The following is a 22,875-nucleotide window of genomic DNA, read 5'->3' as shown; positions in this document are numbered from 1 at the left end:
ATGATTTTATCATATAGGTAGTATAAACCCTCAGCCAAACAAATTCAGTATTTATCTCCAAAGGAGAAAACTGAGTTTTGACCTGCAGTGAGGTTTTTTTTCCTTCCATTAATAGATTTTTAAATTTGTTTGTTTGCTCTTTTGTGTATGAGGTGCATTGACTGAGTTTTAAAGATAGACAAAAATCTGTAGATATTCTCCTTTGAAAGAAAAAGAGATGAGCCCTACCCCCAACTGAGGCATTAAATTACTTTGCCAAAGTCACACTTTTAACTTATCTGATTAATCTGATGAATTCATTTGGTAATTTATCAGATTCAGGGTTACAGAATTGTATCATCTCTTTTGGTGCCATGAAATGATAGGAAATGCCACTTTAGGGGCTTTGGAATAATCATTGAACCTTTCTTGGTTTTATTCCCATTATTGGTAAATAGTGGGGCTAAAGTAGATAATTACTTCTATACCCTTTAGCTCTAAAATTTCATGGTTATTGAATGTGAAATTGGGAAGCATTACTCATTTTCCAGAATTCCACACTAACTAGCAATTCATCAATTTCACTCTACTCCTGTTTTTTGGTAAACTTTGGTTCATATATTTTAGTGAACACCATCACTTTTTTGATATTCCCAGGATCCAAATGAAAAAAGAATTGTAAAAGGCAGTGGGGGAAGAATAGCTTCAGTGCAGAAAGAAGGATGTTTCCTTTTTGTTACTGAAGCACCAAGGTGTCCCGTCCTCTAAATTTGGCTGTTTAATGCAAAATCCAGGTGGTAAAGACCAAAGAGGACAAATTTTGTGTCTTTGTCTCTTTATTTCTCTGTCTCTGCCATCAGACAGGGAAGAGTGGATGTGAATAGCTGCACCACATTAAGAAAGCCCTTTTTGAAATTTTTAAAATTTTATTTCTTTTCCTCAAACAGAAAGAAGCAGACTTTACAAAAATTTCAATGACTTGTAATTAAAAAAATTAAAGTAAGAACAAAACTATTTTTATTGCTTAAAGCCGGGGCAAACTCTGAGTCAAGTAATTAATGACAATGAAAAGGTCTTTATAATGAATAAGGTAATAACAATTATATGTAGTGTCAAACTTTCATTAAAGGTTGAAGAAGCAAAGAAGAAGCACAAAAGTAGTGAAATGGAAGTATCAGAAAACATATATGATGCTGATGATAGTGGATTAATTCAACAGAGAAAGAGCAGAAAAACTAATAACCAACAGTTTCCTACCATGGAGAATGAAGATTCTGATAGGTAAGCCTATGTCAGTATTTAACAATAGATAATTGTTATTTTCCTATAAAACAAGTTCTCATTTGAGCTAATGTTCATGATTAACAAATTTTATATTTTTCTAGGGTTATAGTTATTTCTAATACTCTTGTCCTTTAGCCTTAATACTAGAGTTAATTGGTTAACACACCACCGTATTACAGTATTAGAGTATTCTGGATTTGACTGTATACTTACCTTTACCAGTGTGTTGTATATTTAAATATATTTTATGTTACTAATTAGCGTCCTTTGATTTCAGCTTGAAGACTCCTTTCATCATTTCTTGTGAGGCAGGTCTAGTGGTGATGACCTCCCTCAGCTTTGCTTTGTTTGGGAAAGCCTTTATCTCTCCTTCATTTCTGAAAGACAACTTTTCTGGATAGAGTATTCTTGGTTGGCAGGTTTTTTCTTTTAGCACTTTGAATATGTCGTCCTACTCTCTTGAAATCCATTGATAGACTTATGGGGGTTCCCTGATAATTTACAAGCCTCTTTACTTTTGCTGCTTTTAAGACTCTCTCTTTGTCTTTGATTTTTGACAGTTTTGTTATAATGTCTCCTGGCGAGGATTTCTTTAAGTTGAGTTTGCTTGGTGACCTATGTGCTTTAGGAACTTGGATATCCAAATCTCTCTCCAGGTTTAGGAAGTTCTCAACCATTTTTTCTTTAAATAAGCTTCTGCCACCTTCTCCCTATCTTCTCTTTCTGGAACTGCCATGATTTATGAATTATTTCTTTTGATGGTATCTGGTAATTCATGTAGGCTTTCTTCCCACTTTTTCATTCTTTTTTTCTTTATTCTCCTCTGATTGGATAATTTCAAAGCTCCTGTCTCTTAACTCACAGATTCTTTCTTCTGTTTGATCCATTCTGCTGTCAGTGCTCTTTATTGCATTTTTCCTTTCATTCATTGTATTCTTCAGCTCCAAAACTTCCATTTGGTTATTTTTTATTATTTCTATCTCTTTGTTAAACTCCTCATCTTGTTTGTGTATTACTTTCCTGATTTTATTGGGTTGTCTTTCTGTGTTTTCTTGTAGCTCACTGAGTTTCCTTAAAACTACTATTTTGAATTCTCTATCAGGTAGATTGCAGATCTCCATGTCTTTGGGATTTGCTAGTGGAAAATTATTGTGATCTTTTGGTAGTGTCATGTTTTCTTGATTTTTTTTATGTTACTTGAAGTTTTGCATTGCTGTCTTTGAATTTGAAGTAGCAGTCACCTCTTCCAGTCTTTAATAACTGCCCTCTCCAATGTATCCCAACTTGCATTTTTTTGTTCCAGTGGTATGCTGGCACTTCTCTGCTGGAAACCTGGATTTCCACAAAGGCTCTCTCGTCTGTGGGTGATTGTCTAAGACAGTGTTTTCCAGGGATTCCCTGGACGTTGCTAAGAGTGGCTGGAGCCAGTTCATGGGCCATGCAGGGTCCACAGCTGGGCTGTGGTCTGTATGTCTGTTACCACTTGGGTGGGCAGGACTCTTCCCAGGTCCCTTGGTTTATGGTGCTGAATCCTGCAACTGCCACAAAGCCACTTTTGTCTGTGGATAGATGCCAAATTGTTGCTGGTGGTGGAGGGATACTATGAGGTACCTATTTTTCAGCCCTGATGCTGACATGACCCCAACATGTGGGTGTTTAAAAGTAAATTTTCCCCCCAAGATATTTCCTTGAGTTCTTCTTTCGTGTTTTATGTACCTCATGTTATTTTTAAAAATCATGCAAATTAAACATTATTATATATCAAAACAAAACAAAAAAATAGAGTAGAAATCTAATTATTACTCCCATGTCTAAGAGTCATTGCTTTTAGGCAGTGAACTTCAGCTTTTCATTGTAGCACTTGAGGTTCTTCAGAATGTCTTTCCAGACTCATCTCTCTGCTTCCTTCCATGTATTTTGTACTTTTCCTTCCAAGTTTCTCAGAAACACCTAGACTCCATGTGTCTAAACTTTGTGCTCACATTCTAATCACCAAGTAGAATGATTTTCTCCATTTTCTTTTCCTCATGACCTCCTCTGTTTATTTAACCTCTTCTGTAAAGCTTTCCTATGTTCACTTATAACTTTCATGTGTCAACTCTTACATATCACATTGTATCATAATTGTGTATGTGTCTTTGAAGCAAGGATTTGTATTTGCTTGCATATGGTTGGTACTTCATAACTGTTTTGTGAACTAATAAATGACTTATGATGGGTAAGAGTTGGAATTTTACAAAAATTGGTTTTTTATTCTTTATCAGTAGAATTATTAGAAAACATTGGCTTTTTAATGGATTTTTTAAAGTAGCGGTCCTGGCGTGCACATGAAGGAAGTAAAGAAAAAGGAAAATGAAAAATGGACAACAAAAGAATGTGTGATTACACCAATGTTTGAGAAGGCTGATTCACTGAGTGGTGGTCTGCTACACATGAAGGATGACAGCAGTTTAAGTGGAGTAGATCAGGATGATGGCAGGTAAAATGTACAAATTCTTTTAGGTCAAGAAATATTAGCACTGAATACTTTTTCTGGAAATAGAACAGCATAATATAGTGTACAGGTCATGACAGGAGTATTCTCAACTATACCAGATGAACGCTGCTGAAAGGTTAAGATGAGGATGAGTGGCTTTGACCAGAAGTAGTTTCAATAAATATTCCCCATGGAAGCTGGACTGTAGTGAATAAATATAAACGGCTCCTTAGGGAATATTTACTGGGAAAGGCAATAGAGAACTGGATGGTAACTGAAGAGGAATGTGGAGTTCAAGGGAGTTTCCTTTCTCTTTTTATGTTAAGATGGGCGTTTTTAGAGTATGTTTGTATGCTGTTGGAAATGAGCCAGTAGAGGATGCATTTATTCAGTTTAATCTTGTTTGCATGTCCAATATTAGAAAGCTTATTGACTGTATTACATTATCTTTAAAATATTATAGTAAACTAATTGTACATAATACTTCTATTCACGTATAGTTTTATGGTAAGGGCTTGTTCATTGATTTTGAAGTGTAATATTCTTATATAATTGAATATGCAGATGAGTACTTAAAAGTTATTCTATCATACATAGATTTTTAAAAATTATATAATCATAAATTTACAAACATTTAGGCCATACTGAAAAGGATTTAATCATTCCTTGATAATTCTAGATGACAGTATCATCATGAGTGGCTATGGTTTTGTAAGGTACTCTAAAACAGGTTATGTTAACTTCATAGTGGTTTAGATTCCAGGGAAAAGGGTAAGATTTTGTTTATATTTGATAGGAAAAAAACTATTAACAATCTATCACAGATTATTACTTTTGGATTATAAAGTTCTAAATTACAAAAGTCATGCTTCCTATACCAAAAGTGTCATTAACACGTATTGTGCGCTAAGTATATGTTGAATGTATGAATAAACAGCTGAATGGGTGAATGAATGAATGGGTGAATGAAACCCTCATCAGTGGGTTGATGAATTTCTTTACAAAAGCAAATCTTTATTGAAAATAGAATTCCTATAATGCCTGGGTCTAAAGTCTTTTTATTTTTGAAAAATATATGTAAGATTCAGAAATTATTATTTATAGTTATAACTAGACATGGAATGATAATACAGATTCATTTGCTATCATATTACTTAAAAACACTTAAAAATAAATATTACCTTCTCATCATATTGTGAAACACAAGTGTTGAAGCCAGATTTCCTGGGTTTGAATTCTGGGTCAGCTGCTGATCTGCTGTATGGGCTTGGGCAAGTTACTTAGCCTTTCTGTGCTGCATTTCTTCCTGTGTAAAAAGGACCTAATGTATTACCTCTCTCCCAGAATTGTTGTGAGGATTAAAATGCCTTTAAGACATGTAAGGTGCTTATAATAATGCATAGCAATTACATAGTAAGTCCTCAAAAAGCTAATATCATGATTATTAAAAACGGGTTTCTTTCATATAAGGGCTTAATACTCTCCAAATAGGTTTTAGTGCCATAAAGTTAGTTTTTATTGAAAATGACGATAACAAAAAACCCTGGTATATTTCTTCCTATCAAATAATGCAAGTAACATTATGTTTTTCCTTTTCCTTTGATTGTCAGCTTAATCTAATTTAATGCTTTGTTAATATTATTATGGTGTATTTTCTTTGTCCTTTAATGTTACTCTTTCTATTTATTGTTTAATCTCTTTTATAGAAAATTAATTACCAATGCAAAGATTTTATGTGAAAAACAATAGGTTTAGGTATTCTTTGGATTTTAAGTATTTAATATTTGCCTGAAAAGAATCGTTTGTTTTTCTAGGGCTACAAAGGAAACATCTAATGAGAAGAACAAGGTAGATTAAAAAATTAATTATAAAAAATATTATCCTGTAGTAAAAAATTACTTTGTGAAAGGTATAGTGGAAAAATAGAAAATCTTCCTTTGTTGTAGAAACATTTACTTTGAAAAAATAATTTAGAAACACTGTTGATAAAATTATCCCTTTGATAAAAATCTGTTCTTTTAAGAAGTATCTGTGTTTTTGCTTTAATAAAGAGATATTTATCACCTCTGTACACTTAGTATATTTTATAAGTATTTTGGGGACATTGTGAAATAGTATTTTTTATTTGTAGGTCAAAGAGCAAATTAATTCTATGGATGACCTTGATGACTTAACTCAGTCATCTGAAACAGCTTTTGAGGATTGCCAGATGCTTTACTCTAATTATAAGAATTCCATGTTGCTAATAGAACAACTTGGCATGGAGTGTAAAGGTAGGACCATGGTATAAATATGTATATTTATATGTATATTTTTGTGTATACTGTTGTAATATTTGGTAGAATTCACCAGTGTAGCCATTTGGGCCTGGAATTTTCTTTGTGGGAAGGTCTTTAAGTAGGACTTTAGTTTCTTTTTTAGATATAGGGCTATTTAGTTTATTTGTTCTTTCTTTTTTTCTTTTTTCTTTTTTTTTTTTTTTCTGTACGCAGGCCTCTCACTGCTGTGGCCTCTCCCGTTGTGGAGCATAGGCTCCGACGTGCAGGCTCAGCGGCCATGTCTCATGGGCCCAGCCACTCCATGGCATGTGGGATCTTCCTGGACCCGGGCACGAACCCGTGTCCCCTGCATCGGCAGGTGGACTCTCAACCCTTGCGCCACCAGGGAAGCCATATTTGTTCTTTCTTGATTGAGCTTTGGTATTTTCCCTCTTTCAAGGAATTTACCCACTTCATCTGAGTTGTCAAATTTATTTACATAATGTTCATAATATTACTCTGTCAGTCTTTTAATATCTATAGAATCTGTAGTAATTTCTCATTACTCATTTCTGTGAAATTGGTAATTTGTGCCTTCTCTCTCTTTTTTTTTTTTTCATTATCAGCCTGGCTAGAGGTTTATCACTTTTATTCATCTTCTGAACATATTTGGTTTCACTGGTTTTTTAAAAACATATTTATTTATTTATTTATTTTAGGCTGTGTTGGGTCTTCATTGCTGTGCTCAGGCTTTCTCTAGTTGCAGCAAGTGGAGGCTACTCTTCGTTCAGTGTGCAGGCTTCTCATTGCTGTGGCTTCTCTTGTGGTGGAACATGGGTTCTAGGTACATGGGCTTCAGTAGTTGTGGCACGTGGGCTCAGTAGTTGTGGCTTGCGGATGGTAAAATGCAGGCTCAGTAGTTTTGGCACACAGGCTTAGTTGCTCTGCAGTATGTGGCATCTCCCTGGACCAGGGATCAAACCCGTGTCCCTTGCATTGGCAGGTGGATTCTTAACCATTGTGCCACCAGGGGAGTCCCTCATTGATTTTTCCATGTCTTTTTTGTTTTGTTTGTTTTGTTTTTTCTCATTGATTTTTTCTTTGATGTTTTTTATTTCCTTTCTTCTGCTTGCTTTGGGTTTACTTTGCTCTTTTTTAAAAAATATTTATTTATTTATTTTATTTTTGGCTGCGTTAGGTCTTAGTTGCAGCATGTGGGATCTTTTGTTGCAGCGCGTGGGCCTCTCTCTCTAGTTGTGGCGTGTGGGCCCAGTATTTGTGACACTCCAAATGGGGTGTGGGCTCCAGCGTGTGTGGGCTCTGTACTTGCGGCATGCCGGCTCTCTAGTTGTGGCTTGCGTGTTCAGTCGTTGCAGTGGGCGGGCTTAGTTGCCCCATGGCATGTGGGGTTTTAGTCCCCCGACCAGGGATCGAACCCGTGTCCCCTGGATTGGAAGGCAGATCCTTAACCACTGAACCATCAGGGAAGTCCCCTAATTTTCTCTTTTTCTAGATTTTTATGTTGGAAGCCAAGGTCATTGATTTGAGACCTTCTTTTCTAATATAGACATCCAGTGCTATAAATTTTCATGCAAGTAAGCAGCATTCCACAAATAGTAATATATTATGTTTTCATTTTTATTCAGTTCAAAATACTTTGTAATTCCTCTTTTCATTACCTCTTTAATCCAAGGATTATTTAGATGTGTGTTATTTAGTTTTCAAATATTGGAGTATTTTCCAGAAATATTTTTGTTCTTCATTTCCAGTTTGATTGCTTTGTGGTCAGAGAACATACTTTGTATGACTTAAATCCTTTTGACTTACTCCTTTATTTTATAACTCAGAATATAGTCTTCTTTTGGTAAGTGTTCCATGGCTACTTGAAAAGAATGGTGGTGTTCAAGTCTACAGTATCCTTGATGATTTTCTGCCTGCTCTTTCTATCACTTATTCATTGAGGGGTATTGAAATCTCAGACTGTAATTGTGGATTTGTCTATTTTTCTTTGCAGTTCTCTCAAGTTTTGCTTCATATATTTTGAAGTTACTAGGCACATAAACGTTTAGGGTTGTTGTGCTTTTTATTAATTGACACTCCTCATTATGAAATGACCTTGTTTATTGCTGATAATGTTTTTTGCTCTGAAGTCTACTTTGTTTGGTATTAATATAGCCAGTCTAGCTTAGCTTTGTTTTGTCACATGTTAGTGTGGTATATCTTATTTCTAACCTTATTACAAATTTATGTCTGTATGTTTAAAGTGCATTTCTTATAGGTGGCATACAGTTGGGTCTTCCTTTTTGATCCAGTCTGACAATCTGCTTTTTCTTAAAAATTAATTAATTAATTTATGTATTTATTTTTGGCTGTGTTGGGTCTTCATTGCTGCGCACAGGCTTTCTCTAGTTACGGCGAGTGGAGGCTACTCTTCGTTGTGGTGCACAGGCTTCTCATTGCGGTGGCTTCTCTTGCTGTGGAGCACAGGCTGTAGGCCCATGGGCTTCAGTAATTGTGGCATGTGGGCTCAGTCATTGTGGCGCATGGGTTTAGTTGTTCCATGACGTGTGGGAGGACCAGGGCTCAAACCTGTGTCTCCTGCATTGGCAGGTGGATTCCTGACCACTGCGCCACCAGTGAAGTCCCTGACAATCTGCTTTTTAATTGAGGTTTTCAGACCATTTTCACTTAATGTGATTATTGATACAGTAGGTATGAATCTGTCATTATGCTGTTTGATTTCTGTTTATCCCATCTGTTCTTTGTTCCCCTTTTCTTTTTCTGCCATCTTTTAGATTAATCAAGTAATTTTTATGATGTAGTTTTATTTCTTTTTTGTTTTTTTGGTTTATTAACTGTAACTCTTTTGTTTCACTATTTTAGTGGTTGCTTTAGGGTTTACAGTATTTTACTTAGGGTTATCACAGTCCACCTTCAAGTAATATTGTACCACATCATATATAGGATAAGAATATTACAAAATAGTTTACTTCCACTTCTTCTCTCCTTGCCAGATCCTCCTGGATCTGTGGGATTGTAGTTTTCATTAAGTTTAGAAAGTTGTTGGTCATTCTTTTCTTCAAATATTTTTTTTTTTCTGTTTCTTTCCTCCACCTCTTTGGGGCACTGTATAATTAGCCACTTGAATTCCTGGTCAGGGAATTAAGGTCCCGCATGCTGTGCGGCATGGCCAAAAAAAAAAAAAAGGTATTTGTTCAATGTATGGATGAGTGAAGGTGAAAATGCACAGTGCTTTATACATAAAAATTACTCATATATTTTATTTCTATCTTTGTTTTCTTCCTAATGCAGATTCTGTTAGCTTATTGAAAATTCGGGATGCAGTTCTTTCATATGAAAGATTAATAGATCTTAAAAAAGATCACTGTGAACTACTTACAGGACAAAATAAAAAAATGGAAAGTAAGGTTACTGGGCTACAAAAGGAGCTATCAGAAACAAAAGAAATGAAATCACAGTTAGAGCATCAAAAAGTGGAATGGGAACAAGAGCTCTGCAGCTTGAGGTATTGAACATCTTGGTTTTAAAGAAATATTTGAACTGTTTTTATTTACTGTAATACTACAGATGTGTATTTACTTTAATATTACGGGAAGTTTTATAATTGCTAACTTACCTGCTGGGATTTTACAGGGGAGAAAACTTCATTAGTATTGTGGAGTGTGAAATTCTTGGAAATAATACAGCAAGTTCTTAACAGTGGATACTTCTACTAATAATTTAATGTATATATTTCCAAATCATCATTTTCATGGCCATACAGAAGTCCTCCATACGAAGCCTCATTTTTTTGTAATCTCTCTTTTTTTTAATTTTATTTTTTTATACAGCAGGTTCTTATTAGTTATCCATTTTATACATATTAGTGTATACATGTCAATCCCAAGCTCCAAGTTCATCCCAGCCCCCTGCTTTCCCCCCTTGGTGTCTATACGTTTGTTCTCTACATCTGTGTCTCTATTTCTGCCTTGCAAACCAGTTCACCTGTACCATTTTTCTAGATTCCACATATATGCGTTAATATACGATATTTGTTTTTCTCTTTCTGACTTACTTCACTCTGTATGACAGTCCCTAGATCCAACCACGTCTCAACAAATGACCCAATTTCGTTCCTTTTTATGGCTGAGTAATATTCCATTGTATATATGTGCCACATCTTCTTTATCCATTCGTCTGTTGATGGGCATTTACATTGCTTCCATGACCTGGCTATTGTAAATAGTGCTGCAATGAACATTGGGGTGCTTGTGTCTTTTTGAATTATGGTCATTATTTTTTTAGCAAATTGAATGTCAGTTATTTTTCATTTTTCTGCATTATATTTAATGCTACAAGGAATGTCTCTTCTATAAATTCATTTCTACATTTCTGATTATTTATTTGGAATAAATTCTTTAATATTGTGTTATTTGGTTAAAGTATGAGAACTTTTTAAAAAGGTCTTTGATCCATGTTTCTAAATTGTTCTCCAGAAAGTTTATATTTCTTTACACTCCCACCCACAGAAGTATGAAATGGCCATTTTTCTCAAGACAAAATTTTTAAAAACATTTATGTAGTTTTATTCTTAACATATGCATGGATGAAATAAGAGGTAAAAATGGAAGGTGATTACTGATTAGTTTATTCAATATCTCTTTCATACAGAGATAAAATTAGTTCACAGGTTTGTGCTGAAAGCACAAAATACTCTCTATTTGATTAATTAATATGGATCCTGCCTTACGGGATTTAAAATTATTTATTAAATAGATAATAATCAACAAGTTGAAAATGTTGCAAAAGAAGAAACATAAAAAGTGTGGGGCAACAGATATTAGACTCCCTAGCCTAGTCTTGGATTACAGTGTCTGAAGATATATGTTCTGTAAAAGGCATCTGCAGATTTTATCTGGCACTGTAAGTCATTTAGGGGTACCTGTAGTATTTTATGAAGTTGAAATTTTATTTCTAGTGAACTTATAAACTTGTTTCTAAACAACAGCTTCTCTTTTTAACTAGTAACTAAATTATCTGTCCTAAAGGAGGAGTAATTATGACAGTGTGGAAAACAGGGTAATTTTCGGCCTAACTTCACTGAATAATTTCAAAATTTCTTTCCTACACTATTCACCAGAGTTACTCTTGACTAAAACTTACTTAAGTGGCAGAATGTTTTTTCATTGCTACCTTTCAAGTATATATATCTTTATGAAGAGATTGAAGTGAGGAATTAAAAATATGAGACCTAGAAAGGAAAAAAAAACTGGAGAACAGAAATTTCATTAGGATACTAAATCAGCAGGTGAAGAGCCAGATCATAAAATGAACTTTTTATTTTCCAACAAAACACATTTTAAGGTAAGCATATTTAACTGCAGATTCACCCTAAAACAAGAAAAGAAGAAGAGAAGAAATGCTGACAGGTTATATGAAAAAATTAGGGAGCAGTTAAGAAGAAAAGAAGAGCAATACAGTAAAGAAGTTGAAATGAAACAACAACTTGAACTCACTCTCAGAGCACTAGACATGGAACTGAGGACTGTGAGAAATAATCTGAATCAGGTAAGTTAATCTTTGGTGAAAATTTCAAATTTCCAACAGTATTTCCTCAGTATTATTTGTAATATCTCTTTGATTTAATATATATTATTTAGGTTTAAAACAAATAAAAAGTGTTATCTCATCCTAAATATGAACTATGACATTTATAGCTTAAATTATTAATTTCTTGCCATTCTTAGCTTCTAATACATGCTCTGTGTATGTTTTCTGAATGGAGGAATGGAAGGTAAATTGAGCTTAATGATTAACATAATGATTGGCATTTTTGGTCCATTCGAAAGTAATATTCTTAATTCCAATCCATGTGTTAATTTTGGCTTTTCTATGTTAAAATACAGGGTAAATTGCCTTGAGACTGCGATGGAACTAGTTAAATGCTTTGTAAAAAGATTTTCTTTCACAATACTATATCTCCCTGTATTTTTGCTCTGTGATAATTTTAGCAGTCATTTAATTAAAATCTTAAGTTATTCATGTGGGATAAATATCCTTGTGTTTATTTTAAAAGGCTACTTCCTTTTAACAGTCTTTTTTTTAATTCTGCTCTTAAGCTTTTGACTTTTTTTTTTAATGGTATGAGACCAAAAACCTCATGAAATGTGTCTCCAGGTTGTAGAAGAGCGAAATGACGCTCAGAGGCAGCTTTCTCGAGAGCAGAATGCCAGAATTTTACAAGATGGAATCCTGACCAGTCACCTTGCCAAACAAAAGGAGATAGAAATGACTAATAAGGAAATGAATTCTGAGGTATTTTCTTTAATCATTTTCAAATATTTGTGTGTATGTATCTGTATATGTATATATTTTAAAAACCAATACTATACATCACAGACAGTGTAGAGGATATTTAAAACCTATTTAAATACATTTTGGGGAGGGGGTTGACGTTTCTTGTCCATTGGATATTTAATATTTTTAATTCAAACATAATTGAATTATATTTGATTAAATTTAATTCAAGTAGTATTTTTAATTTAAATCCATTTGTCTCCAACAGTCAAGGAGTGACATACAATAGCCTCATCCAAGGAGAGGCTTTTAATATTTTCCATAGGAACTGATGAACTTTTCATAATCTGAAACTATTGCTACCATCTAGAAAAGTCTGCACCCTGATGGCGGTTTAGGCAGGGAAGACCATGTGTGCTCCACCATCGACCACACTACCCGACCAAATCCCAGCACTGAATACGTTCTTGCTCTCTGCTTTGGAGTGAACATGTCAATCACTATGCACCTCATCATTTTCAGTGTCTAAATCAGAGTCTGTTCTTGGCTTCACTGTCATTTCTTTAACCAGTACCCCATCAATGACATTTTCACATCACTTACAATTTTTCAGTATCGTAAAAGCTGCAACATTAGTTGTAAAAACATTTTTTTGTGTGTGTTTGTGGTACGTGGGCCTATCACTGTTGTAGCCTGTCCCATTGCGGAGCACAGGCGCCGGATGCGCAGGCTCAGTGGCCATAGCTCATGGGCCCAGCCGCTCCACGGCATGTGGAATCTTCCCAGACCGGGGCATGAACCCGTGTCCCCTGCATTGGCAGGTGGACTCTAAACCACTGCGCCACCAGGGAAGCCCGTAAAAACATTTTTGAGCACTTAAAAAAAAATATTTCCTTAGAATAAACTTACAAAATTACCAAAAAAAAGAGAGAAAACCCCAAAACAAACAAACAAAACAACATTATGGTTTTTGGCAGTGATTTCACTTCCTTGATAGATTAATAGAGAGGTTGGTTTATCCCTTCCACTGATGGTAAGGAGGAAAGGTATAGCCAGTTCAGAGACCATCTTTTGGATGTCATTCTTCTACTTGTGAGAAAATTAACACTTTGCTCCATGTGGTGTCCTATTTCAGTACAAGGAACTTTTGAAAATAGTGATAGATATGCCATAATATTTATTTAGTGATAATTTATTGATAAGTATTTTATTTTTAGTGAAACAGTTCATTGTATTTCCCCCTACCTTACTATTTTAAGCATTATGAAGAGAGAATAAAAGTTATTGCAGCAGTGAATAATCTCACGATTTTCTAAGATCTCTATAAATTTTACCTTATTTACCACTAGTGTATGCACCATAGTGAAATATAAGGCTCATTTCATATTTATATGTTTGTACTAGAGAACTAGCTGTGGTTTGGTGTAAGAGGACTCATAGTAAAGTCAGAAGACCTAGAGAAAAGCCTGCAGCTTGCTTGTATTTTTGACTTCCTCATTTCCAGGACTGTCATAGCTAAATGAGTTAATTGATGTTTGTAGAAGTGCTTAGTACAGTTATCAGTAGATGTGATTCTTGTAACTGACTATAAAAATATTAGAAGCGTAGAATATTTATGGAATATTCTCAGGACTATATAAATATTAGGAACATAGAATATTTATGGAATATTCTCAGGAAAAAAAAATTTTAGGAAATTTAATCTGTCAAAATATATACAGAGCTAAGGCTTTTACTATGGGGTAGCTGTATAGGTTAGATAGCAGACGTAATATTTTTTTAAGCTAGCAGGTGGTATTTTATTTTATTTTTTGTTGAAGTATAATTGATTTACAATACTGTGTTATTTTCAGGTATACAGCACAGTGATTCAGTTATACACACACACACACACACACACACACACACACACACATATATATATATATACCTTTATAGATTCTTTTTCCAAATATTGAGTGTAGTTCCCTGTGCTACACAGTAGGTCATTGTGGGTTATCTGTTTTTTATATAGTAGTGTGTATATATTAATCCCAACCTCCTAATGAATCCCTCCCCCTCTTTCCTCTTCAGTAACCATAAGTTTGTTTTCTACGTCTGTGAGTCTCTTTCTGTTTTGTAAATAAGTTTATTTGTATCATTTTTTTAGATTCCATGTATAAGCTATATCATATGATATTTGTCTTTCGGTCTGGCTTACTTCGCTCAGAATGATAGTCTTTAGGTCCATCCATGTTGCTGCAAATGGCATTATTTCATTCTGTTATTATGGCAGAGTAGTATTCCACTGTATAAATATATCACATCAGATGCAATTTTTAAGTATAGTCAGATTTATTAATCTTTTATTTTAAGCCTTCTGGGTTTGTTATAATTTAGAGAAAGGCCTTTCCAATTCTGAGCTTCTTAAAAATTCTCCTGTGGTTTGTTTTTTACTTTCATGGATTCATTGTCTTCAATTAAATTTTTGAACTTTTGAAGATTTCTGCTTGTAAGAAGTCTGAGGTTTGTATCCAACCTTATTTTTTCCAGTTGGATATCCACTTATTGCAGCCTTTTCATTGTATCAACATATAGGTTAGTCTTTCAGAGGAAATCATGAAATGTCAATTTATTGAGTACTAGCTAAAAATCTCCTTTATTTCACTTAGGTGTCCGATAGTCCTGAAAAAGAAAAAGATCTGTTACATAAAAACCACATGTTGCAGGATGAAGTTGCCATGCTAAGACTGGAAATCGACACAATAAAATGTCAGAACCAGGAAAAGGAAAAGAAATATGTTGAGGACATTGAAATTGTAAAAGAAAAGAATGATGATCTTCAAAAGACAATAAAACTGAATGAGGAAACATTAACAAAGACAATATTCCAATATACTGGACAGCTTAATGTTCTGACAGCTGAGAATACAATGCTAAACTCTAAGCTGGAGAATGAAAAACAAAGCAAAGAAAGACTGGAAACAGAAGTGGAATCCTACCGTTCTAGACTGGCTGCTGCGATACATGATCACCATCAAAGTCAGACATCAAAAAGAGACCTGGAACTTGCCTTCCAGAGAGCAAGAGATGAGTGGTTACGCTTGCAGGACAAAATGAATTTTGATGTGTCTAACCTGAAAGATAACAATGAGATGCTTTCCCAGCAACTTTCTCAAGCTGAAAGTAAATTCAGTAGCCTAAAAACCAAGTTCCGTCACACGAGGGATGCTCTCAGAGAAAAGACTTTGGTGTTAGAACGTGTACAGAGAGACCTAAGCCAAGCACAGTGTCAAAAGAAGGAACTTGAACACATGTATCAAAGCGAACAAGGCAAAGTGAATAAATACATTGGAAAGCAGGAATCCTTAGAAGAGAGATTATCTCAACTCCAGAGTGAAAACATATTGCTCAGACAGCAACTGGATGATGCGCAAAACAAAGCCGACAGTAGAGAGAAGACAGTAATTAACATCCAAGACCAGTTTCAGGAGATTGTGAAAAAACTTCAAGCTGAAAGTGAAAAACAAGGTCTGATGCTGGAGGAAAGGAACAAGGAGTTAATCAATGAATGTAATCATTTAAAAGAGAGAATGTATCAGTATGAAAATGAGAAAACAGAAAGAGAAGTAAGTATCCAAGAAGAGAAATAATTCTCAGACTTCCTGAAAGAAAATTCAAAGTGATTTTGATTATGGCTAAATGTTGAATCTAGTTGAATAGAAATAATATATAGACTATAAATCTATAGACTGTAAATCAGCCTAAAAGCATACCTTGTATCCAGCAAATAAAGAATTAGACCTGAGAGGTGCTTTACTTTGAGTAGAGACATTGTGTCACCTATGAAATTTTAAGAGATTAAGTTATAAATTGTTAATGGGTATAGACAGGTATTAGTAATTTACTCTTCTACTGCTAAGCTAATAATTTTAATCTTTATGTCACCACATTTTAGTATCATGAGGAAGCAGATAAATGAAACGCTCAGATCTAAAATGAATTATTTTGAAATTAAGGTTCAGTTGTGTGTATTACCTTGACAGTCAATTCCAGATTTCCCAAATGAACTGATGTGTCGATGCCATATCTCATAGTACTTTTCCTTCAGTAGCTTGTCATAACTTTTTAGTTGATATAATTTTATTTTTATTCATGTCAATTTGAATTAATTTGGGAAATAGTTCAGCCTCAAACCATGTATTCTTATGACCTCTCAACTCTTTAAAGGCATCTACTTTTCATTATAATTTGGGATTAAAGTAGTGAGCTTTAGCAAAACTATACTTGATTTAATCTTCCCACTTCTATTTATAATTTACTTGGAACATTTTTACAAATAATTTGCTCATAATTCTCATTTCAAGGCTCAGTTACTATCATTTGGATATAAATCTGTCCAATACAAAGAGAATTGTAGCTCTCTGTGACTTATTAATTTGGCATTGGACTCCCATTTTCAGACTAGTGAGGGGTGGCAGATTCATGAGTAGCAGGAATAGGATGGGGGACAGGGTCATAGGGGCTGCTATCGGGAGGCCCTGAAGGTCTCATTTTAATTCTAGGAATTAAAATGGGAATGACCTCATTTTAATTCTGAGATAGGAATCTATTGAGCACTGGATTGAATATGTGAGGATCTCTGAAGTTAATGGAAGCCTCCAGTAGAGAAGAGGGAAGATGTTCCCACCACTCGTCCCACCTACACACCCATTTCTTTCTGAGACTTGAGGAGGTCCTCAAGCTCAGCAAATTGATCGGGAAGGGCGGGGAGTGGATAGTGGGACTGAATCCATTGTCTAAGTAACTTAATAGCGATAAGGCCGGAGGGTAACACCTTCTGTGTCTTAAACCAAATTCAGTGAGCAGGAAGGTGCACATACAAGAAGGAGACAAATTGATGTCTCTGGTGATAGTTTTCAAAGTACATAGGTTGGAGTTATCTATTATTAACATAACTTAATAATAAGGTAATTTATAAAATCAGTGACAGAGTATCTTATTAGGCACTTGTGAGACAACTTCAACAAGAACTGGCTGATACCCTAATAAAGCAATCTATGTCAGAGGCTTCACTGGAGGCCACGTCACGTTATTGTACTAATTTAGAAGATGAGGCACAGGATTTAAAGAAAAAATTACGTCAAGTCACAAGTCAGGTATGTATGAAATTTAACGTGTCAGTACTTAATGTATAGGATAAAGTGTTTTAGGACACTAATTTTCATGGATGGCTTTCTTTTGTATTTTCGTTACAAGTAAATTTATTATAATTTTGTTATCTTTATAATGCACTTGTTTCTTAAACTCTGACTTTCATCCTGCCGTTTGCATTATATATTTTTTCTTACAATATTTACCCTTAGGAAAGTTGAGAATTGTGCGTGATTCCTCACAGAAGTTGAGAGACTTTTTTTTTCTATTAAACAGTATTTTTTAGTGATATCTCTACTACCATGATGAAGCAAGCCAGATAAAATCAGAGGATAATGTTTAATGGAATGTTCCATAAAATTGTCATTTTTCATCTTCACTTTCATGAATGGATGTAGTATCTGTGTGTATTTATTTCATGGATTTCAGAATAACGTGTGCAGAAAGGTCATTATACAAACCAGTTGAAGTTAGGCATTGCCTTCATTTTCTTTTCATTTTAGATATATTGTAAAAGCGTAGAGATACTCAGATCGTGTATAGTATGTACACCCAAAATAGAAAATTAAGAAAATTATCTAGATCCTGCCATTGTATTTTTAAGAAAACTATTGAGATAATTCACATATCATATAATTCACCCATTTAAAATGTGTAGTTCAATCTCTCCTTGTATATTCAGAGAGTCGTGCCCTTGGCATCAATTATAGAGCATCTCCATCACCCCCAAAGGAAAACTCTGCATCCCTTAGCCATCACCCATGGCCCCCATCTCCCTCAGCCCCAGCAACCACCAATCTAATCTCTGTCTCTGTAGATGTGCCTATTCTGGGTATTTCATATAAATGGAATGACACAGTATGTGGTCCTTTGTGATTAGCTTTTCTCATTTGACGTAGCATTTTCGAGGTTCATCCATGTTATAGCGCATATCAGTACTTCCATTTCTGTATATTGTCGAACAGCACGTTATGTGGCTAAGCCGTTCATCCATTCATCAGTTGATGGGCCTTTGGGTTATTTCCACCTTTGGGCTGTTAATAATGCTGCTGTGAACAGTCATTTACAAGTTACTGTGTGGACATAATTTTTATCTCCCTGCTGTTGGGTTTTATCCTCTGAGTTAATTGGCTGATTTCATCTTTTCTTGGCCTTTACTCATGCTGTCCTTTCTGTCTTTACAGTTTCTTTTCCTCCTGCCTAATCCTCCATTTATTCAGACCTGGCCCCGAGTCTTCTCCATGAAGCTCTCTCTCTGACTGTCCTAGCTCTCATTGACCCTGTCATCTAGTCTGTGAAGAAGAGTTTAGCCCTTAATTTTACACTGATTTAATTTTTTTCATGAGAGAGAATCTCGTCTAAGTATAAATTTGTCTAACAGGGAATATTTATTGATATGCACGGCACCTGTCTTGCATAAATTGAAAATATTTTAGCTTAACAGTTGCTAGGATACAATTAAGTCCTTTATACCATACCAATAACTTTTTCTTGGAGATATTGATATAATCTTTTATTAAAATATATTTTAAGCAATTAAATATACAATTAAAACCTCTTAATCTAATGGAGGAGAATTGTTCAATTAAATGCTCTTTTTTTTTTCCCTCACTCTGGAAAAAAAATCTAAATTTGCCTTCCTTCATTATGCAGCCAGAACTGGGGATTTTCACATTGATAGCATTTCACCAACTGTAAAACTCTGTGGATAGCTTCTCCAATATCCATACCACATAACCTTAATTTTCTCATCCGAGTACTTTCTAGACATAACCAGTTGCAGGGAGTGAATTGATTCAGAACTTTGATTTAGCAGTAGGGTGATATTTCCATGCCAGTGACTTAACCCTTCCTCTGATGGTCATGTAAGTTATGTACCACTCAATCCAGGAGGTGCTATTTGCATATTAGTCCATGATCACTGCCCACTGAGTAGTACAGAGAGGAAGTAAGTTATAAATTATTGTAAGTGGAAAAAAGGACTAGTGGAATCAGTGAAAGTTTTTGAAGTACTGGGCACATACATTCTGGTCCTCATGCTCCCTGTTACTGCCAATTTCAGTGGTATGGAGAATGATTTCAGTGTGACTTGTACAGGAGACCACTTCTGTTGGCATGCCATCTGCCTAAAATATCAAATTGTTTAGAACGTAAAATACAGCAATAGTAATAATTCTGATTGTAAACACTTAGCATTTACTATGTGCCACGTACTTTTCTACATAAGTTATGTATACCCCCCCCCAATTTAATCTTCCCGACATCCCAGTGAGGTCAGTGCTATTATTATCTTCATTTTATGGCAGGAGAAACTGAGACACAGAAAATTTAAGTAGTTTGCTCAAGGACATACAGCAAATAAGTGGTGGAATTGGGACTCAGACCCACGCATTCTGGCTCCTGTGTAGATACTACCTCTCACACTAGTCCCTGAAGCATCTGGTTGTCACCAACAGTAGTGTGTAGTGTGAACGTTCATAATCACTGGAAGAGCTGTGGTCATTCACATATGTGGATATTTAAAATTATAGTTGGTATAGAGCGTGGAGTAAAAAATATAAATGTCTTTCCCCATTTGGCCAATTTATAAATTTGTGTATTTATTTGATAAAATATAATTTAAAGCATGAATGATGTTGTGGTTTAGTACTAGAGGTCAGTAACTTGTAAAGGGCCAGATAGTAAATATTTTAGGCTTTGTGGTTCAGAAGGTGTCTGCTGTAGCAACTCAACTCTGCTGTTGCAGCAGGAAAGTAGCCATAAACAATATGCAGATGAAAGACATAAAAACAGATGATGGCAGATTTGCTAGATTATCAGTAATTTAAAAATTTTTTTTCTCCTTTTAGTTGCACGAAGCACAGGATCGATGTACAGAGGCCATGAGATGTGCTGAGAAGACGCAGGATCACATCCAAAAGTACAATTTAAAGCAGCACAGAAAATAACTTAGTATAAGTATAGAGCAGATAAGCAGTATAGTATGAGAATTATATCAGTTATGACAATAAATACATCATTGTGAAGCTGGGTAAACATTTCAGCTTTGAGCTATTTTGAAATGCATAATTTTTCTCCATTATTTCTAAATTTTTCACATTATCCACAGAACACAACTAGAAAACGGCACAATTGCCAAATCATCTACTTTTCAAAATTCTAAGAACGTATGTAATTGAACCTGCAGGTGTTTGTTCAGAAACTGTGTGGTATTTTAAAATCTATGTGTGAGAGTAATTATTTTAAAATATGCATTTTAGGCTTGAAATTGAAAATGCCAACTTAAAAGCTACAGTCAAAAAGCAAGCGGACAAAATTGAAGAGCTTCAGAAAAACCTGTTAAGTACAAGTTCAGTAAGTCAATCTCTTAATTTCTGTCATGCTGAAAAGGAATTTTAATTTTTTTACTAGTAATATATAAGAATATTTTGGACACTATGAAAAGTCTCATTGATAAAAGAGTTTATTTTTATATTGATACTACTTGCTACTGGTAGCATAATTCCTCTTTATAGAGGAAGTTGACTGAAATAATAAAATTGATTTTTATAGTAAGACTTTAATTAAAAAGATGGTGACAGTCCAAAAGCAATATTTTATATATACCACATTTTGTTTATTCATTCATCTGTCAATGAACACTGTGATTTTTCCACCTTCTGGCTATTGTTAATAATGCTGCTATGAACAGTGGTACACAAATATCTGTTTGAGCCCAGAAATATGAGTAATGATTTGATCTAGAATTCTGAACTTCCCTTGTAATCTAAACCCTCCAGTGCTATTTTGAGAATGAATTACTTTTAATGTTATAGTTCATTTTCTTTATCAAGAAGGAATACTAGGTCACTATGCAAGCATTTTTCTGAAAGGAATGTATTTTTTCCTTTCTTGGATTTTATTTTACTTTATTTTTTTAAAGATTTTTTTGATGTGGACCATTCTTCAAGTCTTAATTGAATTTGATACAATACTGCTTCTGTTTTATGTTTTGGTTTTTTGGCCAGGAGGCATGTGGGATCTTAGCTCCCTGACCAGGGATCAAACTTCCTGCATTGGAAGGCAAAGTCTTAACCACTGGACCTCCAGGGAAGTCCCCCTTTTTTCTTTCAAAAAAGAAAAGAGATGCCAGTGAAAAAGTAGAAATGGCTGCTCAATCAGGGCCTTACATAGTAACAGGTGTTCCTAGCATAGCAAGTTCAGGAACAATTTTTCTCCCAGACACTTGAGTTAATCAGCCTTTCAAAGGTGTAACAGCCAGTCTCAGAAAAGACTGATATGTAATCCAGGATTCCAATTTATCAATGTATAGTGAAAGCTATGTAACTATTTACCAAGCAGAAAGGTTGGTAAAATCTCCTGCCATTTATACTCTCCTTTGTAGGGGAAGCTACCTATGATTTAAAAATCAGAAGATTCTATTGTGAACCCTAAGTTGGAGGGATGAGGTAGATGCACCTACCAACTCGTTTCTTTCCATCACAATAGTTAGATTCATGCAGTGTCATTATACAGATATACCTGTCAGGGGGACTAGAACATTCTATTGACTGGCCCTTCTTGTGTTCAAAGAAACATTGAAAATTATTTTTTCTAGACTTGATATGCATTAGTCACATTGTATTAGCATACTTTTCATACAAGTGACAATACAATATGTTGACAAAAGGAGTGTCATGTGAATGAGAGTGCCAGATGTCCCCTTACATTGTCAAACACATCTATTCGGGTATCAGAAATTGAAAATTTTGTAAGGATACCCCACACTGATTAAGCGTATTAAAAAAAATAATGAGGGATTTTCTGTAGATTCCTATAGAAATGAGTTAGGATTATGACATAGAATTATTGGCCACTTTAAGGTCTACACAAATCAAAAATTTAATGAGAGAGCTTTTCACCAACTCAGTCAGTAGCCCTGGCTTCTCCTAAAGTTCTCATCTCAGGAATCCCCAGGCCAGAGCCAACCTGAGTTAAGATATATGGTCAGCACAGTGTTGAGATGAAGAATCTGGGCTGGGAAGAAGAGAGAGCTCTAGCTGACTCAAGACTCCAAACAATATAGTTGAGTATTCACCTGAAAGGAGTGTCAGAAGACTTCCATAAGGTCAGGTCTCTATGGAGTAGGAAATCATTCAAAAGAAAACAAGGGCAGGGACTTCCCTGGTGCAGTAGTTAGGAATCCGCCTGCCAGTGCATTGGACATGGGTTTGATCCCTGGTCCGGGAAGATCCCACATGCCGGGGAGCCACTAAGCCCATGCACCACAACTACTGAGCCTGCACTCTAGAGCCTGCGAGCCACAACTACTGAGCCCATGTGCTGCAACTACTGCAGCCCACGTTCCTAGAGCCTGTGCTCTGCAACAAGAGAAGCCACTGCAGTGAGAAGCCCGCGCACCACAGTGAAGAGAAGCCCCCACTCACCTCAACTAGAAAAAGCCCACAC

At 35.1% G+C, this 22,875-nt stretch overlaps 1 pseudogene across 1 annotated transcript in view; it reads left to right on the top strand.

Annotated features, from left to right (window-relative positions):
- LOC309802505 (ankyrin repeat domain-containing protein 26-like) overlaps window positions 1-22,875 on the top strand; it is a 120,679-nt pseudogene that overhangs the window by 73,636 nt on the left and 24,168 nt on the right. The window contains exons 24-34 of the transcript XR_014296162.1: window positions 1,109-1,260; window positions 3,575-3,742; window positions 5,554-5,587; window positions 5,871-6,012; window positions 9,310-9,523; window positions 11,382-11,565; window positions 12,175-12,312; window positions 14,946-15,902; window positions 17,280-17,432; window positions 20,277-20,347; window positions 20,688-20,781. The product of XR_014296162.1 is annotated as an ankyrin repeat domain-containing protein 26-like (transcript). The remainder of the gene's footprint in view (window positions 1-1,108; window positions 1,261-3,574; window positions 3,743-5,553; window positions 5,588-5,870; window positions 6,013-9,309; window positions 9,524-11,381; window positions 11,566-12,174; window positions 12,313-14,945; window positions 15,903-17,279; window positions 17,433-20,276; window positions 20,348-20,687; window positions 20,782-22,875) is intronic.

Source organism: Mesoplodon mirus, assembly GCF_964341445.2.
Source record: "Mesoplodon mirus genome assembly, chromosome: 4".
NCBI lineage: Eukaryota > Metazoa > Chordata > Mammalia > Artiodactyla > Ziphiidae > Mesoplodon > Mesoplodon mirus.
Note: the sequence above shows the minus strand (reverse complement) of the source record. Positions and strands in the feature narration are given on the sequence as shown.